Here is a 22,780-nt window from a genome sequence, read left to right as displayed (position 1 = left end):
AGCAATTGTCCATTTGGATTTGAATGTGAGCAAAAGTTTGAAACAAGTAGAGTCAGATTTGTCACCAAAGGCTAGAAAAATTACCATACTCGAGAGACACTGAAACTAGGGTACACAGAAATTGAAGAATGTACAAGCAATGCAAAATAAGATCATTCAAGACTGTATGTTATTGCACCAACAAGATGAACAGCTAGAAAATGGCATCAGAAACTTCAATTTGAGATTCATGAATTTCCATAAGATTGTGATAATCCAGCTTATTTTCGAAGGTGAAGGGCGCCCATCTTCCGACACAAATCGGGAGATGGGTGCCCTTCTCCTAAGAGCGGCCAAATCGACATAATCGAAAGCCGATTTTGGCCGGCTTCAACTGCTTTCCGTCGCAGGACAGGCCAAAGTTCAAGGGGGCATGTCGACAGTGTACCGAAGGCGGGATGGGGCGTGGTTAAGAGATGGCCGTCCTCGGCCGATAATGGAAAAAAGAAGGGTGGCCCTGACGAGCATTTAGTTGACTTTACTTGATCCCTTTTTGTTCATGATCAAGCCTTGAAAAGGTGCCCAAACTGACCAGATGACCACCGGAGAGAATCGGGGATCACCTCCCCTTACTCCCCCAGTGGTCACCAACCCCCTCCAACCCCAAAAAATTAAAAAACATTTTTTTCCCAGCTTCTTTACCAGCCTCAAATGTCATACCCAGCTCCATCACAGCACTATGCAGGTCCCTGGAGCAGTTTTTAGTGGGTACTGCAGTGCACTTCAGGCAGGCGGAGCCAGGCCCATCCCCCCTACCTGTTACACTTGTGGTGGTAAATGGGAGCCCTCCAAAACCCACCCGAAACCCACTGTACCCACATCTAGGTGCCCCCCGTTACCCTTTAAGAGCTATGGTAGTGTTGTACAGTTGTGGGTAGTGGGTTTTGGGGGGCTCAGCACACAAGGTAAGGGAGCTATGCATCTGAGATCAATTTGTGAAGTCCACTGCAGTGTCCCCTAGGGTGCCCGGTTGGTGTCCTGGCATGTGAGGGGGACCAGTGCACTACAAATGCTGGCTCCTCCAATGACCAAATGGCTTAGATTTGGCCGGTTTTGAGATAGCCGTCCTTAGTTTCCATTATCGACGAAAACCAATGGCGGCCATCTCTAAGTGCGGCCATCTCTAAGGTGGACCCAAATGTTGAGATTTGGTCGTCCCCGACCGTATTATCGAAACGAAAGATGGCCGGCCATCTTGTTTCGATAATACGGTCGGGGACAACGCTTTTACAGGGCTGTCCTTAGAGATGGCCACCCTTATAGATGAGCACCCCCGTTTGATTATGCCCCTTAATGTCACCCAGAGAACTGTTAAAAAAAGGTATATCCACAAAAAAACAAAAGGGGTTCACAATTTCCATAAATAATACAACAACACACAAGAAAGTGGAAAAGAAACCAACTTCAAGAGATCAGTCCAAACACTGGGGTAAGATGCTCCCAAATCAAGCTTTATTTGGATCATCAGCGGTCGATCAGTGAGTGCACAATTGTATACTGATTGACGATGGAGCGCATGAGCAAATGTCTCTTGATTAGGGTATGTATACTATCTCACACCAACAGATAGTATACCTACCCTAATCAAGAGAAATTTGCTCATGCGCTCCATCGTCTATCGGTATACAATTGTGCACTCACTGATCGACTCCTGATGAAGGCTTTCTAAAGCCGAAACACGGACCATGTAGGGTCCAAATAAAGTTTGATTTGGGAGCATCGTAAAAAAAAGTATATAACTGAAGTTCTTAAAATACCTTCGGAGGCTCTCCCACCAGTTAGTAGGATTATGGTTCAACATTTTTATTGGAGGCATATTCATATGGTCACAATAAAAGTAAACAACAGATATCATTGTGGGACTGAATTCATACAGGTGCTTCTATACATAGAACCAATTAAACAATTTTCTCTCCATAAACCCCCAACTTTATTCCTCCCCCACCCCCCACCCCCACCTTAAAGCCCCTCCCCCATCAGCGAATTCCCTTTAGTTAACGCAATAACATCTCTCTCCCTTCCAAGCCCTCTCAGTCCCCACCTCCCAACTCCACCCCACCCTCCACCTCCCGCCCACCTCCTCAGGGTCCCCAGGGACTTATCTGATGGCTCAGGTCCCCCTCCCTCCCTCCCGATGAGTTGAGGAAACCAAGTTACAGAAGCCCAGTCCCGCTAGGGCTGGATCAGGTTAAGAACTAGACTTCGACCTCGAGGACTTAAATGTTATAGTTAGGGATTCCAAATTTGTATAAAGTGGTGTTTACGTTTAAGCGACCCCTGTATGTCCCGTGCTTCCCATGTTACTAATAAATGTACTCGATTTCTCCAGTGCCAAAAGGATGGCATTGCCGGTGACATCCAATATTGTAAGATGCATTTCCATACTACCAGACACATCTTAGGACAGAAAAGACTATCAGGTTCCAGCAGCGGATAGAAAGCCTTCCGTTTATTCAAAACAAATTGTTCTAACGAGCCTTGTATTATTACCCCCCAAAACAACTTTATTTCTTTCCAAAAATCCCATATAGGTGGGCATGACCAAAAGGCGTGACCAAAGGAGTGTAGAGCCTGTCCATATTTAGTGCATGCATTCCCTTCAGCCCTCCCCCCATATGTGCCAACTGCCCCCTCGTCATATAGGCCCGAAGTACCACCCTATACCCACACTCTCTCAGGCTTTCATCCAATGTTAATGTCAGAATATTCCACATGTAGGATTTATTATTTACCATCCAGAAGACGATCTCCTGAAGAACATCACCTGATTGGGGATCCTTCAGTGGTTTCTCCAGATAGTTTGAATATGACAGAATTGTTACATCATTTGAATATGTGGACACTAGAGGGACTCTGTTGGCTGCTTTTTCTTTTGAGATGGATAGAAATTGTGTTCTATAGTTCAACAACTTAGAGGATAAGAGAGTATGTAAATCTCAAAAAAATAGAAACCTCCTTCATATAATGTGCAAAGCACTATTGAGTGCAAAACATGTAAGGAAGGGAAAAAGCCTCTGTACTCACCCCTCCAACCAATAGACATTTACAAGGTAAAGAGGATTTAAGATGGGTCAAAATCTCTTCATTGGCACAAAAATCCCTTTCATACTAAATCCTGCTAAAACTCCACAGAAAGTTATATTTTTAATGGATCCACCCCAAATTGTGGTGATAGGAAAAAAGCACTTGGCTTTTGATTCAGTTTGATTCAATTGAAGACACAAATGAACAGATGACCACTGGAGAGAATCAGGGATGACTCCCCCTTCTTCCCCCAGTGGTCACTGACCCTCCCACCCCCCCAAAATGTGAATAAAAGTAGTACTCAGCAGCCTCTGTGACAACCTCAGATGTTATGCTCAGGTCCATTAGAGGAGCAACCAGGTCCCTGGAGTAGGTGCAGTGCCCTGTAGACAGATGGACCCAGGCCCATACCCAGGGCCGGTCAAACCCGGTAAGCAGGCTATGCACTGCAGGAGGGCGTCTGCCTTCAAGGGCGCCTGCTGAGGCTTTTGTTTATCTAATCTCTCCTGCTCATCTCAGTCTTGCTCCAAAGCAGGAGCTGTCAGCTCTCTGTCCAGTCCCCTCCCCTCTCCCAAGCAGAGAAATATCCTCCTGTTGTGTTTGTCAGAGGACCTCACTGCTCCAAACACATTGAGATTGAGAGTGAAACCAGGAGCTGGAATCCAGCCCAGAGAGGGCTCAGAGTGAGACAGCACAGCACAGCCTGGACCCTTGTTTTGTCAGAGACTGCTGTTTAGTGCTGCACCTGACCCACCCCCACCCCAACACAGCAACTCACAGGACAGGAGGGCTAGATGGCTGCTTTAAATTCCTAACCATCACCAATCTCCTATCTCTCATTCCCACTTCAGTAACTCCTGTTAGTCTGTCCAACTCAGATTGTAGAATATGTTAGTTTATGCTGATTAAGTCTGTCCTAGCTAGATCCTAAGCTGTGCTCAATGGGAAGGCTATTGTGCTGCATGCAGAGTCTAACTTTTTAGGATTTCAGGTTAATTTTTGAAGAATTTGAAGAGGGGCTATCTCTGTTCTACATGTGTGACTGCAAAGCCAAGTGTCTGAATAGGGATCTGTTTGTTAGATTCTGAAATTTTGATAACACATTGTTTTTCAGAGTTGGCAAGACTGTCTGTTCTCCTAATTCCTGGTCTGTGTGCTAAGTTATTTTTCTTCTATACTGGTGTAATATTTTCAATGATGCCATGGCTGGTTAAAGGGGTGTGTCTACTGTGGGGGCGGAGCCATAGTGATCCCGCCTCTGGATGGGTAGGGGCGCTGACTAATAGACTGCAGGAGGGTGCTAGAAACCCTAGGGCCAGCCCTGCCCATACCTCTACTACCTGGTACACTTGCGCTAACGTCCCAAATCCAAATAGAAAACATGACTATTTTCAAAACCTCAAAACATCTAGTTTTTTGGGGTTTTTTTTTTTTTAATACCATTTGTAACAAGTTTTTGTGTTCTGTGTGTTTATCTTTTCAGGACATTAAAAAAATGTACAAGTAAAAGGCGTAGAAATCAAGCCATTGGGATGTAGGGTGGGCCAGCATGTTCAGCAGACTAGTCCCCCAGGCATCACAGGAGAACAGTGGGGCACCCAAGGGGGCAACTGCAGTGGACGTCATATAAATGCTCCCAGGTACACATTTCAGCATTGCTCTTATCTAGTACTAGGGCCAATGCACTAACCACTCATGCTTACGGATTGCAAATTGATATAGTTCATTCCATTAAACTACTAGGGTTATTCGCAATGACCAATTAAGCTTTCAATCGCATAATTCATCCATAGTACAAAAAAAATCTTTTTTAAGATGAAACAAATTAATTCCATAAAAACATTCATTGATCAAAATGCTCTTCGAAAGTTATGTCATGCTTTTGTTCTAGGATCTCTGGATTATTGCAATGTTTTCTTCTCCAGGTTCTGGCTACAAATTATTCAAAAGACAGCAGTAAAATTGATAAGTGCTGAGCACTGGGACTGAGTTACCCCAGTGCTGAAAAGAGTTACGGATTTGATACACTGCCTTTCCTTGGTGCAATCAAAGTGGCTCTCACATTATACACAGGTTCCTCCTCCATCCCCAGTGGGCTCACAATCCAAGCCCTGCACCCAGGGCAACAGGGGGCCAAGTGACCCATCCAGGGCCACATTCAGCCCCAATCAGAACTGAACCCAGCTCCTTACATACTCCACCCTCTGTACTGTGCTGCTACCTCCTAAGCATGACCCTGCATTTTTTCGCTTTCACGATCTAGACCACTGCTCAAGATTCACTAAATCCAAATTTAAGACAAGAAATGCATAAATACTTAACAATACAGTGAAAACATCTAGAGATTATCTCACACTCCAAATCAATCCTTGTCACGGGCTTCACATATCAGAGTACCAAACTTTGGAATCCTCTACCCAAGCAATTTAGGTACTTAGAAGATATCTTATCAAAAGACAATAAACTAATGTTGTCATCTCTCTTATATGCTTCAAAGGTCCATCGAGCCCAGCATCCTGTTTCCAACAGTGGCCAATCCAGGTCCCAAATGCCTGGCAAGATCCCAAAAAAGTACAAAACATTTTATACTGCTTACCCCAGAAATTTAATAATGGTCTATGGACTTTTCTTTTAGGAAGCCGTACAAACCTTTTTTAAACTCTGTTAAGCTAACCGCCTTTACCACATTCTCTGGCAATGAATTCCAGAGTTTAGTTACATGTTGAGTGTAATTCTAGCCTAGCTTCATGACAAACACAAATTAATGTTATAATTAATTATCTGACTGTATCATATTTTTGATGTTTTTCTTGAATGTAAGCCACATTGTAAGCCACATTGAAGCTGAGCTTGTTCGGGTTAATGTGGGCTACAAATATCATAAATAAATAAATAAATATTTGGACTTTGCCATTTACCCCGCTCTGAGACAGAGGTCCGGTGACTACTCCTTGTCACCTGGAGTCTGCACCGGTGATTGAGTGGATAATTGTGTTTCCCTCAGGACATGAAATATGTTAATGTCAATATTTGCATGTGCAGGTTGCAAAACCAGCACATACTCAGGTAAATGTCAGCACAGATGGGCAAAAGGTCGGGGGATGGGATTTGATATACCATCTTTCTGTGGTTACAATCAAAGTGGTTTACGTATTATATACAGGTACTAAGGGAGTCTTTTACAAAGCATCGGTAAGCCCAACGCAGGCTTACCGAACGATAAATCGGGACCACCACCTGCCTAATGTGGCCGCCTGCAGTAGTTCTGCCCCAAGCGCGCACCATTTCGGGGGGGGGATAACCCCCCCCCCCAGAAATGGCTTGCGTGGCAGTAACCTGGAGGTAATTCCCTTCCTGCCACATGGCCACATGATAACAATTCTCTTACCACACGGCCATGTTCGTCTGGGAGCTTTTTACCCACTGTGGTAAAAAGGACCCTGGCACGCAGAAAAAAGGACCCCTCAGTTCGTTCCAGTGGCAAGGGAAAGTTAAGTGATTTGCCCAGAGTCAGAAGGAGCTGCAATGGGAATGGAAACCAGTTCTCCTGGTTCTCAGGTATGTTTCTTAAGAAAATGGCGGCTGTCACTAGTCCTGCAGGTCTGTACATGTATTTTACAAACAAGACTGAGCTCAGCAGGTCCTTTTGTAAAATACATGGGAATGTGAATATTCCAACTTAGATGTCTCATTTCCCCTTTACATGGGTCATTTCTGGTGGCTCAGGTTGTTTGGCGAGGTTAGAAGAGAATCAACCCGCCCTAGCTGAAGGCAGAAGATTTTGCCCAGGAATCTGGCTAATCTCTGTATGAGATTCTTTCATATTTACGACCGTCTCAGGGGAAAGGTGGCTGAAGTAGCAGATCCAAAATGTTGAGAATGGCCATTTTTCATGTCATGGATCCATAAGCAATCTGTACAAGTTATGTGTCTGAACTTCTGCACTTTTTGTTTCCCATAAAAGGATGGGATTTGGAGTGTTGCATTCCAAATTGTTTGGTCTAACAGAATCCCTTAAAGCTTAATTTTTTGGTTCTGGAGAATTTAGTCATCGTTTCTCAGAGACGGTCACAATTTCTTGAAAAATTCACGCCAACAGATGTTTTGCATTTTGAGCAAATTAAAAACTCTAAGGTGCTTATTTAAGAAGCTCTATTTCTGTTTTGGGCATTTAGAATTCCATTTTGCATTGGGCGTCCAAATCCCGATTTTATAAAGGCAGGGTAGGATGTCTAAAACTGCAGTATGCCCTTATGGCAAGAGGGTGTGATCTGGGCAGGTTTGGGGTGAGACTAGGGAGGGGCCAAAATATGGAGATGCAACTCCGACCTTCAGGAGGAGAAGGGACATCTATGTCCAAAAGATGGATGTTGTACTAGGCAACAGGAGAGGTAACAAATGGCAAAGGCGTCTTAAGAGGATGTGCTTAACAGCGGCTAAGAGCATTATTGCTTTGCACTGGAAAAAGCAAAGGGCTCCATCACAACTGGACTGGATTTTGAAACTCTCCATAGTTGGAGAATTTGAGCAGCTTACGGACAAAAGAGTGGGCATGTACAACCCAGCTTCTGAACTGTGGTCTCGATTTCATCATTTAACCCAAGCAGGACAGTTGGAATAAGGGGGGGGGGGGGGGTTGGGGAGGGAGGGAAGGGAGAAATGTCTGGGATAAAACTGTTCATGTTTCCAATGTTTGTATTGTGATGTTACCTAATAAAATATTTAAACAGTAAAAAAGATGGATGTTGTTATTTAAATCTGATACTTGGCACTTCCAGGGCTCTGATTGGTCACTTCCTCACTGGAGGGATTAAGGGGCCCTTTTACTAAGCCACGGAAGTGTCTAAGCGTGCCCAACACGCGCCAAGATGAAGTTACTGCCTGGCTACCGTATGGCTCTTGTGGTAATTTCATTTTTGGTGCGTGTCCGATACACATGTCCTTCAAAAAAATTATTTTTATTTTCAGACACGCATATTGGGCACGTGCCAAGTGACATTTGACACGCGTGGGTCATTACCACCCAGTTACCATGTGAGACTTTACCACTAGGTCAATGGCTGACTGTAAGGTCTCAGACCCAAAATGGAGGCACGGCAATTTTCATTCTGCCGCATGTCCATTTTTGGCAAAAATGTAAAAAAGGCATTTTTTGCAGGTGCGCTGAAAAATGATTCTGCACATGCCCAAAACACGCGCCTATACTACCGCAGGCCATTTTTCAGCGCATCTTAGTAGAAGGACCCCTAAGGCAGGTCACTTCCTAAATCTCACCGTAGTTGGTCTCCCCCTCCCTCTCCCAGATGTGAAGGGATATGGGGCTCTATGACATGTTCAGGAACTAAGGGGAAATGGGACTTGATATACCGCCTTGCTGAGGTTTTTGCAACTACTTTCAAAGCGGTTTACATATATTCAGGTACTTATTTTGTACCAGGGGCAATGGAGGGTTGTGCAGGCTTCTGTTTCTGTGAGTCTGATGTCCTGCACGTATGTGCAGGATGTCAGACTCACAGAAACAGAAGCCTGCGCGGCCGCGTTGCTGATCTGCAAGAGCAGGCTTCTACATGGAATGTTGCTAGTGGAATAGCAACATTCCATGTAGAATCTCCAATAGTAGCAACAGAATCTCAATAGTAGCAACATTCCATGTAGAATCTGAAATAGGGAAAGGGAAATGGGACTTGATATACCGCCTTTCTGATGTTTTTGCAACTACATTCAAAGCAGTTTACATATATTCAGGTACTTATTTTGGACATTCATAGTACTAAAATCTTTTTTTTAATTAATCTCTTAATAGCCCCTCCATGTAAAGTTATAAAGTAGTGTAATGGTTAGGGAAATGGGCTAAGAACCATGTGATCTGGGTTCAAATCCCACATCAGCTGTTTGTGATTTTTTTTTTAATTGTGAGCTCTTCAGGGGCAGAAAATTACTGTACCTGAATGTTTAAGCAACCTGCAAGCCTGAAGGCTATTGAAGTTCACCTTGTAATTAATAAACATGATGGACTACATCAAGTGTACATATAGACACAGTAAGTATTTTTCTGTCCCTGGAGGGCTGATAATTCGAAAAGAAACCACAAACAGTTGCAGTGGGATTTGAACCTGGGCTTCCTGGTTCACAGCACATTCCTCTAATCATTAGGCTACCATTCTGGTTCACGTGGCCATCTATGTTGTCATGTTAAAACACGGACATTCCTCTTCTGTCACAAAGATATCTATATTCTCTTGTTTTGCCCTGTTCATAATCTGTATCTTTCAGTTGGTAAAATGGATATTCATGCTGGACGTCACCAGCACATGGCCGTACATTTCTCATGTATTTTAGGACAGATTCTGTACATCAGCAGATTCTGTTCTAAATACATGAGACAAGGATGTCCATATTTGATGCATTGATTTGGATGTCCATGTTCTGAATGTGATGTTTAATGGTATTTGATCTACCACCTGTCAATAAACAATCAAAAATAAAAGGCACTACAACATCAAGGAACCGGACCCTCCTTTCTAAAATGTCATTCCAAGGTTTTTATGTTTAATTTATCCATCTTTCCCAGCTATTGTGCCAACAGTCCTTGGCTGGTGGTCTCAGAGCTCTCTGGAAGTGGTGCACATGCCCTCAGTCCCTCACCTGAGCACTGCCTTCATGACATATCAGTAGGTGCAGCAAGCCGGCTAGGACTTGAACTCACTTCTTGCAGCCAGGGCAGGGCAAGAACTGGTAAGCAGCTGCTTTGGACCTGCTCTGTTGCTTGAGGCTTAGGAAAGTAGTAAGTGTCAGCAGTTCTAAGAGGTGAGGGGGAAGGTGGGAGTGGGAGAATGGAGAGCAGCTGGGTCAGGACACCATGACCTCCCTCCCCTTCACTGGATGAATAAGCACAGCTTATTGTGTCCAGGCAACACTAAAACAAGGTGTGCTGAGGAATAATGTGAGTCTGAAATGGACAATTTATTTTGCAACAGCAGAGATTTCTTTCAATTTCTCTGGGCTGATATGATTGGCATCTTTTATTTATAGGGATTTATTAAACTGCCTTTATGAAGAGATACACCGAAGGCAGTGTACAGCAGCTATAGTTTAACGTAAAACTTACAATTTTGTTAACAGCATAACAATAATATAATAACCAAGAATAACATAAATATAATGAATGAGGTAAACTCAAAAACAGTAGATTGAAACCTAAAATATACACATTTAACAGCTCTGGAATTCAAATACCAGAGATATAATACAATCTTAGCATAATACTAATGATACACCCAGGGGCGTAGCCAGACTTTGGCGTGAGGGGGGTCCAGAGCCTGAGGTGAAGGGGCACATTTACCCCCCCCCCCCGGCGCTGCCGACCCCCTCCACCACCGCCACCACCATCAACCCTCTCGACCTCCCCTCCCCCGCCGCACGTATGTGCAGGACGTCAGACTCACAGAAACAGAACGAAGCCTTGCGCCAGAAGAAGAGGACCTCGGCTGGCGGGGGTTGGAGTCCCCTGCCATCAAAGGTAAGTGACGGTGGGGGAGGGTTGGTGGCGGGAGTGGGGTCGAGAGGGTCGTCGGCAGGGGGGTCCAGGGCCAACTCTACGGGGGCCCAGGCCCCCATGGCCCCACGTAGCTACGCCACTGGATACACCTAATAAGCACACGTTAGAACATTCAGCTCTCATGACTTCTGTTTTATAACGAGTTTAACACTAAACAAATTCCTTCTCCGGGTCTCTTTTCACCTCCTCATGCCATAGTGGAGGAGTGGCCTAGTGGTTAGGGTGGTGGACTTTGGTCCTGGGGAACTGAGTTTGATTCCCACTTCAGGTACAGGCAGCTCCTTGTGACTCTGGGCAAGTCACTTAACCCTCCATTGCCCCATGTAAGCTGCATTGAGCCTGCCATGAGTGGGAAAGCGCAGGGTACAAATGTAACAAAAATAAAATAGATACTATTGGAGATTCTACATGGAATGTTGCTACTGTTGGAGATTCTACATGGAATGTTGCTATTCCACTAGCAACATTCCATGTAGAAGGCTGCGCAGGCTTCTGTTTCTGTGAGTCTGACGTCCTGCACGTACATGCAGGACGTCAGACTCACAGAAGCAGAAGCCTGCGCGGCCACATTGGTGATCTGCAAGGGCCGACTTCTAGTGGAATAGCAACATTCCATGTAGAATCTCAAATAGTAGCAACAGTGGAAGAGTGGCCTAGTGGTTAGGGTGGTGGACTTTGGTCCTGGGGAACTGAGCTTGATTCCCACTTCAGGCACAGGCAGCTCCTTGTGACTCTGGGCAAATCACTTAACCCTCCATTGCCCCATGTAAGCCGCATTGAGCCTGCCATGAGTGGGAAAGCGCAGGGTACAAATGTAACAAAAATAAAATAGATACTATTGGAGATTCTACATGGAATGTTGCTATTGTAGAAGGCTTCTGTTTCTGTGAGTGGGAAAGCGCAGGGTACAAATGTAAAAAAATATATATTGATATGGAACCAACCCGTATTTATGGCAATTAACTTAAATATAACTTGCTAGGAGCCTTACATACACAACACTTTCAAGTTATCTGGATCCTAGATGTGATTATGCTCCCTTCAATCATCCATACAAAGTCTAAACAATTGCAAATATTTTGTGTTCTTTCTTGTCAATTTTTTGCCTCAGCGGTGCTCATGACCAACTCTCATTGTATGTTGGAAATGTATATTAGCACCAAGTTCTTCATTGGCTTTTAAATGCAATCAATTTCATTATATTTTCACGATTTAAGCACTTATCTTAATAAATAATCGGACTGGGGGTTCAACGTTGTCCGACATGCATGTTTCGCCTCCAGTATCGCCACTGCCGCAACCGAGGTACCTTGGGGCTGGCGGGGATCCTGAGGCCCCACCAGCAGAAGAATCCGACACAGCTCTTCACTCCATGCCTGCCCTGCCCCTGCGGCTGCTTTTTTTCTTTCGTCGCGCATGCTTGGTTTCAAAACCGAGCATGCGCCTGAGGAGGAAAAGCAACCACTCGGCACGGTGGTAGAGGCAAGCGAAGAGCAGCGCTGGAGGGAGGATCGGCGCCAGAATTTTCTCTCTCCTGCTCCTGTCAGGACCCTCTGTCAGGAGCAGGAGAGAAACAGAGAGAGACCCCAGCGCCAGGCCCCCCTTGGAGGCCGGGCCCGTGGGAATTTTGCCACCCCCCCTGCATTCCCTCTCAACGGCCCTGGCTGGGAGAGGCGGAGTCAATACCTGAAAGTTTAAAAGACAGGGCCAGGCTGAGGTTGAGGAGGCCCACTGGGGTAGAGGCCATGAGTAAAGATACTTTGGAGGTGGGGCATGATAGAGGGGCACAATATAGTGATAATCCACCTTGACAGCAGCAGGCTGAGAATCAGGGAAGCCAGAATTCAAATCCCACTGACACTCCTTGTGATCTTGGGTAAGTCTCTTAATCCTCCACTGGGGGATAAATGCCTACAGTCCAGGAACGTAACTCACCTTGAAGTACTACTGTTTGATTTGTTTATAAATTTACAAATGCGCAGTATTTTTTTTTCCTTCCCCTGTGTCATACTATTAGGGCGTTGCCCCCCCACTTCCCCAATTTATCTTCTCGGGCTGCTTTGACTTTTGGGCATTTTCCTTTTCTGACATACTACTCTACTTCATATTCTCTTCTTTCATTTTTTCTAAAGCTGTCCCTGAATTAATCTCATTTGCCTACTATATGATTTTTCCTTTTTTTCTTTTTCCCCAATCAAGCATGAGCTGAATCTAATGACTGAAGTGTTAGATCTGTACTCATGAATGAAACATTAGAGTAGCCATAATTGGTCAGACCAATGGTCCATCTAGCCCAGAATCCTGCTTCCAACAGTGGCCAAGCCAGGTCACAAGTACGTGCCAGAAACCCAAATAGCACCAATATTCCATGCTAAAATCCCCAGAGCAAGCAGTGGCTTCCCCCATGTCTGTCTCAATAGCAGACTATGGACTTTTTCTCCAGGAACTTGTCCAAACCTTTTTTAAACCCAGATACACTAACTGCTGATACCACATCCTCTAGCATGAGTTCCAGAGCATAACTATATGTTCAGTGAAAAAATATTTCCTTCTGTGCTGACCAAGATGTAAATAGGAATAACAAACATAATTTGAAATGTCTATATGCAAATGCCAGGAGCCTAAGAAATAAGATGGGAGAGTTAGAATATATTGCACTAAATGAAAAATTAGATATAATAGGCATCTCAGAGACCTGGTGGAAGGAGGATAACCAGTGGGACACTGTCATACCGGGGTACAAATTATATCATAGTGATAGGGTGGATCGAATTGGTGGAGGGGTAGCATTGTATATTAACGAGAGCCTTGAATCAAATAGATTGAAAATTCTGCAGGAAACAAAACACTTCTTGAAATCACTGTGGATTGAAATTCCATGTGTAAAGGGGAAAAGGATAGTGATAGGAGTGTACTACCATCCGCCTGGCCAGGATGAACAGACGGATGCAGAAATGTTAAAGGAAATTGGGGACGCAAACAAACTGGGCAACACAATAATAATGGGTAATTTCAATTACCCCGATATTGACTGGGTAAATGTAACATCGGGGCACGCTAGGGGGGTAAAATTCCTTGATGAAATGAAGGACTGCTTTATGGAGCAGCTGGTACAGGAGCCAACAAGTGGAGGAATAATTCTAGACCTAGTCCTTTTGGAGCGCATGATCTGGTGCAGGAGGTAATGGTGATGGGGCCGCTTGATAACAGTGATCATAATATGATCAGATTTGACATCAGCTTTGGAGTACATACACACAGGAAATCCAATACGTTAGCATTTAACTTTCAAAAAGCAGACTATGATAAAATGAGAAAAACGGTGAAAAAGCCGTAGCAGGGAGATTAAATGAATTCCTTGCTTAGGTCTTCAACGAGGAAGATTTGGGAGAGATACCAGTGCCAGAAAAGATATTCAAAGCAGAGTCAGAGAAACTGAATGAAATCTCTATAAACCTGGAAGATGTAATGGCGCAATTCAACAAACTGAAGAGTAGCAAATCACCTGGACCGGATGGTATTCATCCCAGAGTACTGATAGAATTGAGAAATGAACTTGCAGAACTATTGTTAGTAATATGTTATTTATCTTTAAAATCAAGCATGATACTGGAAGATTGGAGGGTGGCCAACATAACGCTGATTTTTTTTAAAGGTTCCAGAGGAGATCCAGAAAATTATAGACCGGTGAGCATGACATCGGTGTCAGGAAAAATGGTAGAGACTATTATAAAGAACAAAATTACAGAACATATTCAAAAGCATGGATTAATGAGACAAAGCCAACATGGATTTAGTGAAGATTAATTTTGCCTCTTCAATCTATTACATTTCTTTGAAGGGGTGAACAAACGTGGATAAAGGTGAGCCAGTCGATATTATGTATCTGGATTTTCAAAAGGCATTTGACAAAGTACCTTATGAAAGACTCCAGAGGAAATTGGAGAGTCATGGGATAGGAGGTAGTGTCCTATTGTGGATTAAAATCTGGTTAAATGATAGAAAACAGAGAGTAGGGTTAAATGGTCAGTATTCTCAATGGAGAAGTGTAGATAGTGGGGTTCCCCAGGGGCTGTGTTGAGGCCGCTGCTTTTTAACATATTTATATATGATCTAGAGATGGGAGTAACTAGTGAGGTAATTAAATTTGCTGATGACACAAAGTTATTCAAAGTTGTTAAATGGCAAGAGAATTGTGAAAAATTACAAGAGGACCTTACGAGACTGGGCGTCTAAATGGCAGATGACGTTTAATGTGAGCAAGTTCAAAGTGATGCATATGGGAAAGAGGAACCCAAATTATAGCTATGCTATGCATGATTCCATATTAGGAGTCACCAACCAGGAAAGGGATTTAGGTATCATCGTCAGTGGCGTTCCTAGCCTCGACGGCACCCGGGGCGGATCGCCGATGCACCCTCCCCGGGTGCAGTGTGCCCCTCCTGCGAAATAACACCCCCCCGGGTGCATGCCGCTGGGGGGGGGGGTGCAACAGCGCGTGCCTGTCTGCTCCCAGTTCGCTATGCTCACTAAATTCTCTCGTTCGCTGCAGCTCCCTCCCTCTGCCCCGGAACAGGAAGTAACCTGTTCCGGAGCAGAAGGAGGGAGCTGCTGCAGTGAACGAGAGAATTTAGCGAGCGTAGCGAACTGGGAGCAGACAGGTGCGCGCTGCGGCACCCCCCCCCCAGCGGCGTGCACCCGGGGCAGACCGCCCCCACCGCCCCCCCCCCCTTGGTACGCCACTGATCATTGTTGATGATAAATTGAAAACCTCTGCTCAGTGAGCGTCAGCGGTTAAGAAAGCAAAAACAATGTTAGGTATTATTAGTAAAGGAAAGGGAAAAAATGAGGATGTAATAATGCCTTTGTATCACTCCATGGTGCAACCACACCTCGAATATTGTGTGCAATTCTGGTCACTGCATCTCAAAAAAGATATAGTGGAATTAGAAAAGGTATAGAGAAGGGCGACAAAAATGATAAAGGGGATGGGGCGACTTTCCTATTACGAAAGGCTGAAGCGTCTAGGGCTCTTCAGCTTGGAGAAAAGACAGCTGAGGGGAGATATGATAGAGGTCTATAAAATAATGAGTGGAGTGGAAAGGGTAGACGTGAATCGCTTGTTTACTCTTTCCAAAAATACTAGGACTAGGGGGCACGTAATGAAGCTACAAAGTAGTAAATTTAAAATGTATTTATTTATTAGGATTTATTTACCGCCTTTTTGAAGGAATTCACTCAAGGCGGTGTACAGTAAGAATAGATCAAACATGAGCAGTAGGCAATTACAGCAGTAAAAAGATTCGAACAACAGTACAAAGTATGGCATGGTATACTACTTGCAATGACAACACAATATGTACTAGAACATTATAATTGGTAGTGAAGGGTAAGGCAAAGTTGTAACATATAGATGAGTAAGAAAGTAGGAAGAATTAGAAAGTAAGGTGATTGATTTGAAGAAAGTTGCACATGAGGTCAGAGAGATGGTTAAATGTTATCTCAGCTGGGGTAGGAGTGGATAAACATGTCCCGCTGCAGTATGTGCAGCCTGAGTCAATCCTTGTGAGTATGAGTGAGACTAACAAGTTAGTTACTTCTTCCATTAAAGGCTTGGTTGAAAAGCCAGGTTTTCACCTGATTCCTGAAGTACAGATATTCTTGTGTTAAGCGGAGTGAGGGGGCTACTCTGGAGAAGGCTCACTTGCGGGTATCACATTGTGTGATGTCTTTTGAAGAGGGTATGGTTAATGATAGTCCTTGGGAGGACCTTAGTGTCCTTGGCGGTGTGTGGAAGATCATCCTATTCTTCAGGTACTCCAGGCCATTTCCTTTAAGGACCTTGAAGATTAGACATAGAGTTTTAAATTTAGCCCTGTATTGTACTGGTAGTCAATGAAGGTTTTGCAAAAATGGTGTGATGTGGTCACGTCGCTTGCAACCTTCTATGAGTCTTGCTGCTGCATTCTGAATCAACTGGAGCTGGTGCAGGCCCTTTGTAGTCAGACCATTGTATAGTGCATTGCAGTAATCCAGTCTTGATGTTATCGTGGCATGCACAACTGGGATAAGATTTACCTTCTCGATGTAAGGAGAGAGGCAGCGTAGCTGTCGTAAATAGTAGAAGCAGTTCTTGAAGGTTGCTTGGATTTGGGGAATCAGAGTAAGTGTTGAATCTAACTGTATTCCATGTCAGGTATGTATCCACTTGTGTTAGGGACCCAGAGAAGCTCGGTTTTACTTGGGTTCAGGCAAAGTTTGTTGTGTTTTGCCCATTCTTGAATTGATGTTAGACAGGTAATCAGTTTATTCAAGGCTGTAGGTAAGTCAGGTTCAGTGGGTATGAGTAGCTGCACATCATCCGCATAGATGTAGAACTGAGTGTCCATTGACCGAATCAGCTCAGCTAGTGGCTTGAGGTAGATATTGAACAGAATAGGTGACAGTATTGATCCTTGTGGTACCCTGCAGGTCAGTGTCCATGGTGGTGATGAGTTGCTGCCAATCATTATGGATTGTTGCCTGTCTGAATTGGAGAAACTATTTCTTCACTCAGCGTGTAATTAAACTCTGGAATTCATTGCCAGAGAATGTAGTAAAAGCAGTTAGCTTAGCAGGGTTTAAAAAAGGTTTGGCTAGCTTCCTAAAAGAAAAGTCCATAAACCGTTATTAAAATGGGTTTGGGGGAAAATCCACTGCTTATTTCTAGGATAAGCAGCATAAAATGTATTGTAACCTGGATTGGCCACTGTTGGAAACAGGATGCTGGGCTTGATGGACCTTCGTTCCGTCCCAGTTTGGCAATACTTATGTACTTATGTGCTCCTGTAATGGCAGTGCTCCCTGTACTTCCTGCAGAAACATTCGTAGTGATATCATTAAAAAAATATAAGAATTGCAGTACTAGGTCACACCAAAGGTCCATCAAGCCCAGTATCTTGTTTACCCCCAGGGATAAACAGTGGCTTTCATCATGTTCTACCTTAATAACCATTTATGGACTTTTCCTCCAGGAACTTGTCCAAAGCTGTGGAGCAGAGTACTAGCCTAGTGGTTAGTGCAGTGGCTTGAGAATCAGGGTAACTGAGCTCAATTCCCACTGCAGCTGCTTATGACTCTGGGCTAGTCACTTAACCCTCCACTGCCCCTGTCCCAAAAATTTAGATTGAGTCCAGTAGGAACAAAGAAAGTAGCTTATTATAATATATTTAAGCCATTTTGACTGTACCATAGAAAGGGAATATATCAAGTCCATGATCGTTTACCAAGGCTGCTGAGAGACAGAGCTGGGCCTGGGGTAGGGCTGTGGCAGCCACCCCCCCCCCCCCAACTTACAGCTACCACCACCGCCCCATACTCGCTTAGACCGACATCACCCCCCCACTTTCCTGCATCAGTGCATCTGTTTCTCCCCAGCCTGTGGGGGGATTGGGGGCAGGCCAAGACTGGGTTATCATGTTAACGCAATCACCCAGGTCCTGACAGGTGAGAGACAGACCCTGGCACCGGGCCCCCCTTGGAGGGTAGGCCATGACAATTTTTGCCTAGTAACTTCATGGCATGTCCCCTAGTCTTTGTGGGCCCAATATTCAAAAGGGTTTGATGAGGCAGGAAAGGCTGTATATTGCTTGTGACTACCATGGCACTGCTCAGTTAGTGCCAGGGCTGTCCATGGGCGGAGCTTGGGCAGAACCGGCATTTAGGGGGGACGTTATCAACATGGGCTACCGTTAAGCCAGGTTATTGTATTATTAACCTCAGTTATCAGTAGCCAGGTCTTATTGAATAGCATGACTTAAGTGGTAAAATAATACGTCTTAACGGTAGCCCACGTTGATAACTTAACCCCTTAACTGGTTAGCCGTGATATTCAGTCCAGTCATCAGTTAAGTAACAGCGTAAAGTTTGGACCGTTTCTGAGATGCAGTGGGCAGAATTGTACACGGTACTCGGTGTGGTCACTCCGTAGAGTGGGACAGAGGCACATTGACATTCTCTTTTCCTTTCCTAATAATTCCGAACATTCGATGTGCTTTTTTGGCTGCCACCTCATGCTAAGCAGAACTTTTCAACATATCCATGAAGATTGACGGAACTTTTTCCTTTTAGTATTTTCTGTCACTCCCTGGGGTTACATGACCTGCTTCTCCTGTGGCAGCACCAAGCTCTGGACCTGCTGTGGTGAGAGCAGTGTTTTCTGTACATAAGTACACTGGGACAGACCAAAGCTTCATCAAGCCCAGCATCCTGTTTCCAACAGTGGCCAATACAGGTCACAAATATCTGGCAAGGTCCCGAAAAAGTTCAATACATTTTATGCTGCTTATCCCAGAAATAAGCAGTGGATTTTCCCCAAGTCATTTTAATAATGGTCTGTGGACTTTTCCTTTAGGAAACCGTCCAAACCTTTTTCAAACTCCACTAAGCTAACCACCTTTACCATATTCTCTGGCAACGAATTCCAGAATTTAATTACACGTTGAGTGAAGAAAACTTTTCTCAGATTCATTTTAAATTTACTACTTTGTAGCTTCATCGCATGCCCCCTAGTCCTAGTATTTTTGGAAAGAGTAAACAAACGATTCATGTCTACCCGTTCCACTCCACTCATTATTTTATAGACCTCTATCATATCTCCCCTCAGAGGGAGAAGGGAATCAGAGTGTGAGAGTCTTTAAATGATTGTGACGCTCCTAATGAGTGAGTGAAGGGGCTGAAATCATTCCTGAGTGAGAGAACAGACTCAGAGAGTGTGAGAGCCTTCAAATGAGTGTGAGACACTCCTAGTGAGTGAGAGAAGGGGCTCAAAGTGTGAGAAGGAGAGAGCCTTTAAATGGGTATGCCACACTTGTGAGAGAATTTGCATTCCTTGTCAGAGCAGTCTGAATAGATACTAATTTCTTTCAACTGTTTATTTTAAAGAGTGAACAGCCTGTGAAGGGAGGGTTACTTATAGTCCTCATTCAACTGGGTCTTTTCCCATAGACACAGAAATGACAGAAGTCTGAGTGTAGCTCTCCAGGGAATGGCAGTGGTAGTTTGCAGACGGTGCCTTGGCTGGGGTGCTGGACCGATGAGCTTATTTGCTGGATGGTGCTGCCACCTCCCTGGAGGAAGGGCAGTAGGGCAGACAAGTGAAGCATCACTCTTTCCCTTCCCAGCAGTGACAGCATTTAGCAGCCTCCTCCTTCAGCTTTGAGTTCAAATTCTTGTCTTTGTCGACGGTCCCTGGGCTAACAAATGTACCTTTGTTGCGATGCCTGAGCCATTGGAAAGCTGTGAAATCCTGTGCAGGGTTTCTGGGCAGTCACACTGCTGCTGCCCTGCCTGCTTGCCTGCTGCTGATGTAAGAGGGAGGAGCAGACTTGGCAGATGATCCCTGCCAGGGGATGTTCTTCCTGGTAATTCGTAGACAGCCCCTGGGCGATTGAGGTCGGTCTCCCTTTGCTGCTGGTGCTGAAAGGAGGAGGTGAGCGGGGCCCTGGGAATTATTTCAGCAGCAGCACCTGCAGGTAGGTGTTCAGGATTTTCATAGCAGAGACACACTGCACAGCGTGGCACAGCTGGTGTGGGGTGGCACTCCTGGGACTGGCACTGCATGAAACAAGCAGGATGCAATGCATGTTCCTGCTTTGCACGGCTGGGTTTATGGAGATATCCGTGTGTGTGTGTGTGTTTGTGTACCGGAGAAGAAGGCAGCAGTGTGTGTGTGAGGGAGACAGGATCTGCCCAGCTGTGATGAGGTTTCTGTATCCACGGATTCATGTGATATTATTGGATCCTTCTTATGGTGCCAGCAGATTTCAGAGAAGGAAGGGGGGTGGGAGGGGAATGAGACTGCAAGAGAGATCCAGAGACAGACCCCACTTGGTAAATACTAAAAATCAAGACTCATCCTGCCAGCCTGCACCAGGGCTCCAGGCGGGAGGGGCTGATCCCAATAGATACAGACGGGTATGTGCGTGGCAGAGAGAAGGGTGGATCCGGAGCTCAGACACAGGTGCTTCATTCACAAGTTGGTCCTGGGGTGGGATGAGAGTTGGGGGAGGGGGTGCAGTGTTTCATTCTGAAGTTAGTCCTGGGGTGGGATGAGAGTTGGGGGAGGGGGTGCAGTGTTTCATTCTGAGGTTAGTCCTGGGGTGGGACGAGAGTTGGGGGAAGTCCTGGGGTGGGATGAGAGTTGGGGGAGGGGGTGCAGTGTTTCATTCTGAAGTTACTCCTGGGGTGGGATGATAGTTGGGGAGGGGGTGCAGTGTTTCATTCACAAGTTGGTCCTGGGGAGGGGGTGCAGTGTTTCATTCTGAAGTTAGTCCCGGGGTGGGATGAGATTTGGGGGAGGGGTGCAGTGTTTCATTCTGAAGTTAGTCCCGGGGTGGGGTGAGAGTTGGGGGAGGGTGTGCAGTGTTTCATTCTGAAGTTAGTCCTGGGGTGGGATGAGAGTTGGGGGAGGGGGTGCAGTGTTTCATTCACAAGTTACTCCTGGGGTGGGATGAGAGTTGGGGGAGGGGTGCAGTGTTTCATTCACAAGTTACTCCTGGGGTGGGATGAGAGTTGGGGGAGGGGTGCAGTGTTTCATTCTGAAGTTAGTCCCGGGGTGGGATGAGATTTGGGGGAGGGGTGCAGTGTTTCATTCTGAAGTTCTGGAGTGGGATGGGAGTTGGGGGAGGGGGTGCAGTGTTTCATTCTGAAGTTAGTCCTGGGGTGGGATGAGAGTTGGGGGAGGGGGTGCAGTGTTTCTTTCTGAAGTTAGTCCAGGGGTGGGATGAGAGTTGGGGGAGGGGGTGCAGTGTTTCATTCACAAGTTAGTCCTGAGGTGGGATGAGAGTTGGGGGAGGGGGTGCAGTGTTTCATTCTGAAGTTAGTCCCGGGGTGGGGTGAGAGTTGGGGGAGGGGGTGCAGTGTTTCATTCACAAGTTAGTCCTGAGGTGGGATGAGAGTTGGGGGAGAGGGTGCAGTGTTTCATTCTGAAGTTAGTCTTGGGGTGGGATGAGAGTTGGGGGAGGGGGTGCAGTGTTTCATTTTGAAGTTAGCCCTGGGGTGGGATGAGAGTTGGGGGAGGGGGTGCAGTGTTTCATTCACAAGTTAGTCCTGAGGTGGGATGAGAGTTGGGGGAAGTCCTGGGGTGGGATGAGAGTTGGGGGAAGTCCTGGGGTGGGATGAGAGTTGGGGGAGGGGGTGCAGTGTTTCATTCACAAGTTAGTCCTGGGGTGGGATGAGAGTTGGGGGAGAGGGTGCAGTGTTTCATTCTGAAGTTAGTCTTGGGGTGGGATGAGAGTTGGGGGAGGGGGTGCAGTGTTTCATTCTGAAGTTAGTCCCGGGGTGGGATGAGAGTTGGGGGAGGGGAGTGCAGTGTTTCATTCTGAAGTTAGTCCTGAGGTGGGATGAGAGTTGGGGGAGGGGTGCAGTGTTTCATTCTGAAGTTAGTCCTGGGGTGGGATGAGAGTTGGGGGAGGGGGTGCAGTGTTTCATTCTGAAGTTAGTCCTGGGGTGGGATGAGAGTTGAGGGAGGGAGTGCAGTGTTTCATTCTGAAGTTAGCCCTGGGGTGGGATGAGAGTTGGGGGAGGGGGTGCAGTGTTTCATTCACAAGTTAGTCCTGAGGTGGGATGAGAGTTGGGGGAGGGGGTGCAGTGTTTCATTCTGAAGTTCTGGAGTGGGATGAGAGTTGGGGGAGGGGGTGCAGTGTTTCATTCTGAACTTAGCCCTGGGGTGGGATGAGAGTTGGGGGAGGGGGTGCAGTGTTTCATTCTGCAGTTAGTCCTGGGGTGGGGAGAGAGTTGGGGGAGGGGGTGCAGTGTTTCATTCACAAGTTAGTCCTGGGGTGGGATGAGAGTTGGGGGAGAGGGTGCAGTGTTTCATTCTGAAGTTAGTCTTGGGGTGGGATGAGAGTTGGGGGAGGGGGTGCAGTGTTTCATTCTGAAGTTAGTCCCGGGGTGGGATGAGAGTTGGGGGAGGGGGGTGCAGTGTTTCATTCTGAAGTTAGTCCTGGGGTGGGATGAGAGTTGGGGGAGGGTGTGCAGTGTTTCATTCTGAAGTTAGTCCTGTGGTGGGATGAGAGTTGGGGGAGGGGGTGCAGTGTTTCATTCTGAAGTTCTGGAGTGGGATGGGAGTTGGGGGAGGGGGTGCAGTGTTTCATTCTGAAGTTAGTCCTAGGGTGGGAT

General features: G+C 45.8%; 1 pseudogene; it reads left to right on the top strand.

Moving 5' to 3' along the window:
- The first annotated feature begins 19,949 nt into the window (after positions 1-19,949).
- Positions 19,950-22,780, top strand: part of LOC115477114 — a 177,014-nt pseudogene continuing 174,183 nt past the window's right edge.

This window comes from Microcaecilia unicolor, chromosome 9, assembly GCF_901765095.1.
Source record: "Microcaecilia unicolor chromosome 9, aMicUni1.1, whole genome shotgun sequence".
Taxonomy (NCBI): Eukaryota; Metazoa; Chordata; class Amphibia; order Gymnophiona; family Siphonopidae; genus Microcaecilia; species Microcaecilia unicolor.
Note: the sequence above shows the minus strand (reverse complement) of the source record. Positions and strands in the feature narration are given on the sequence as shown.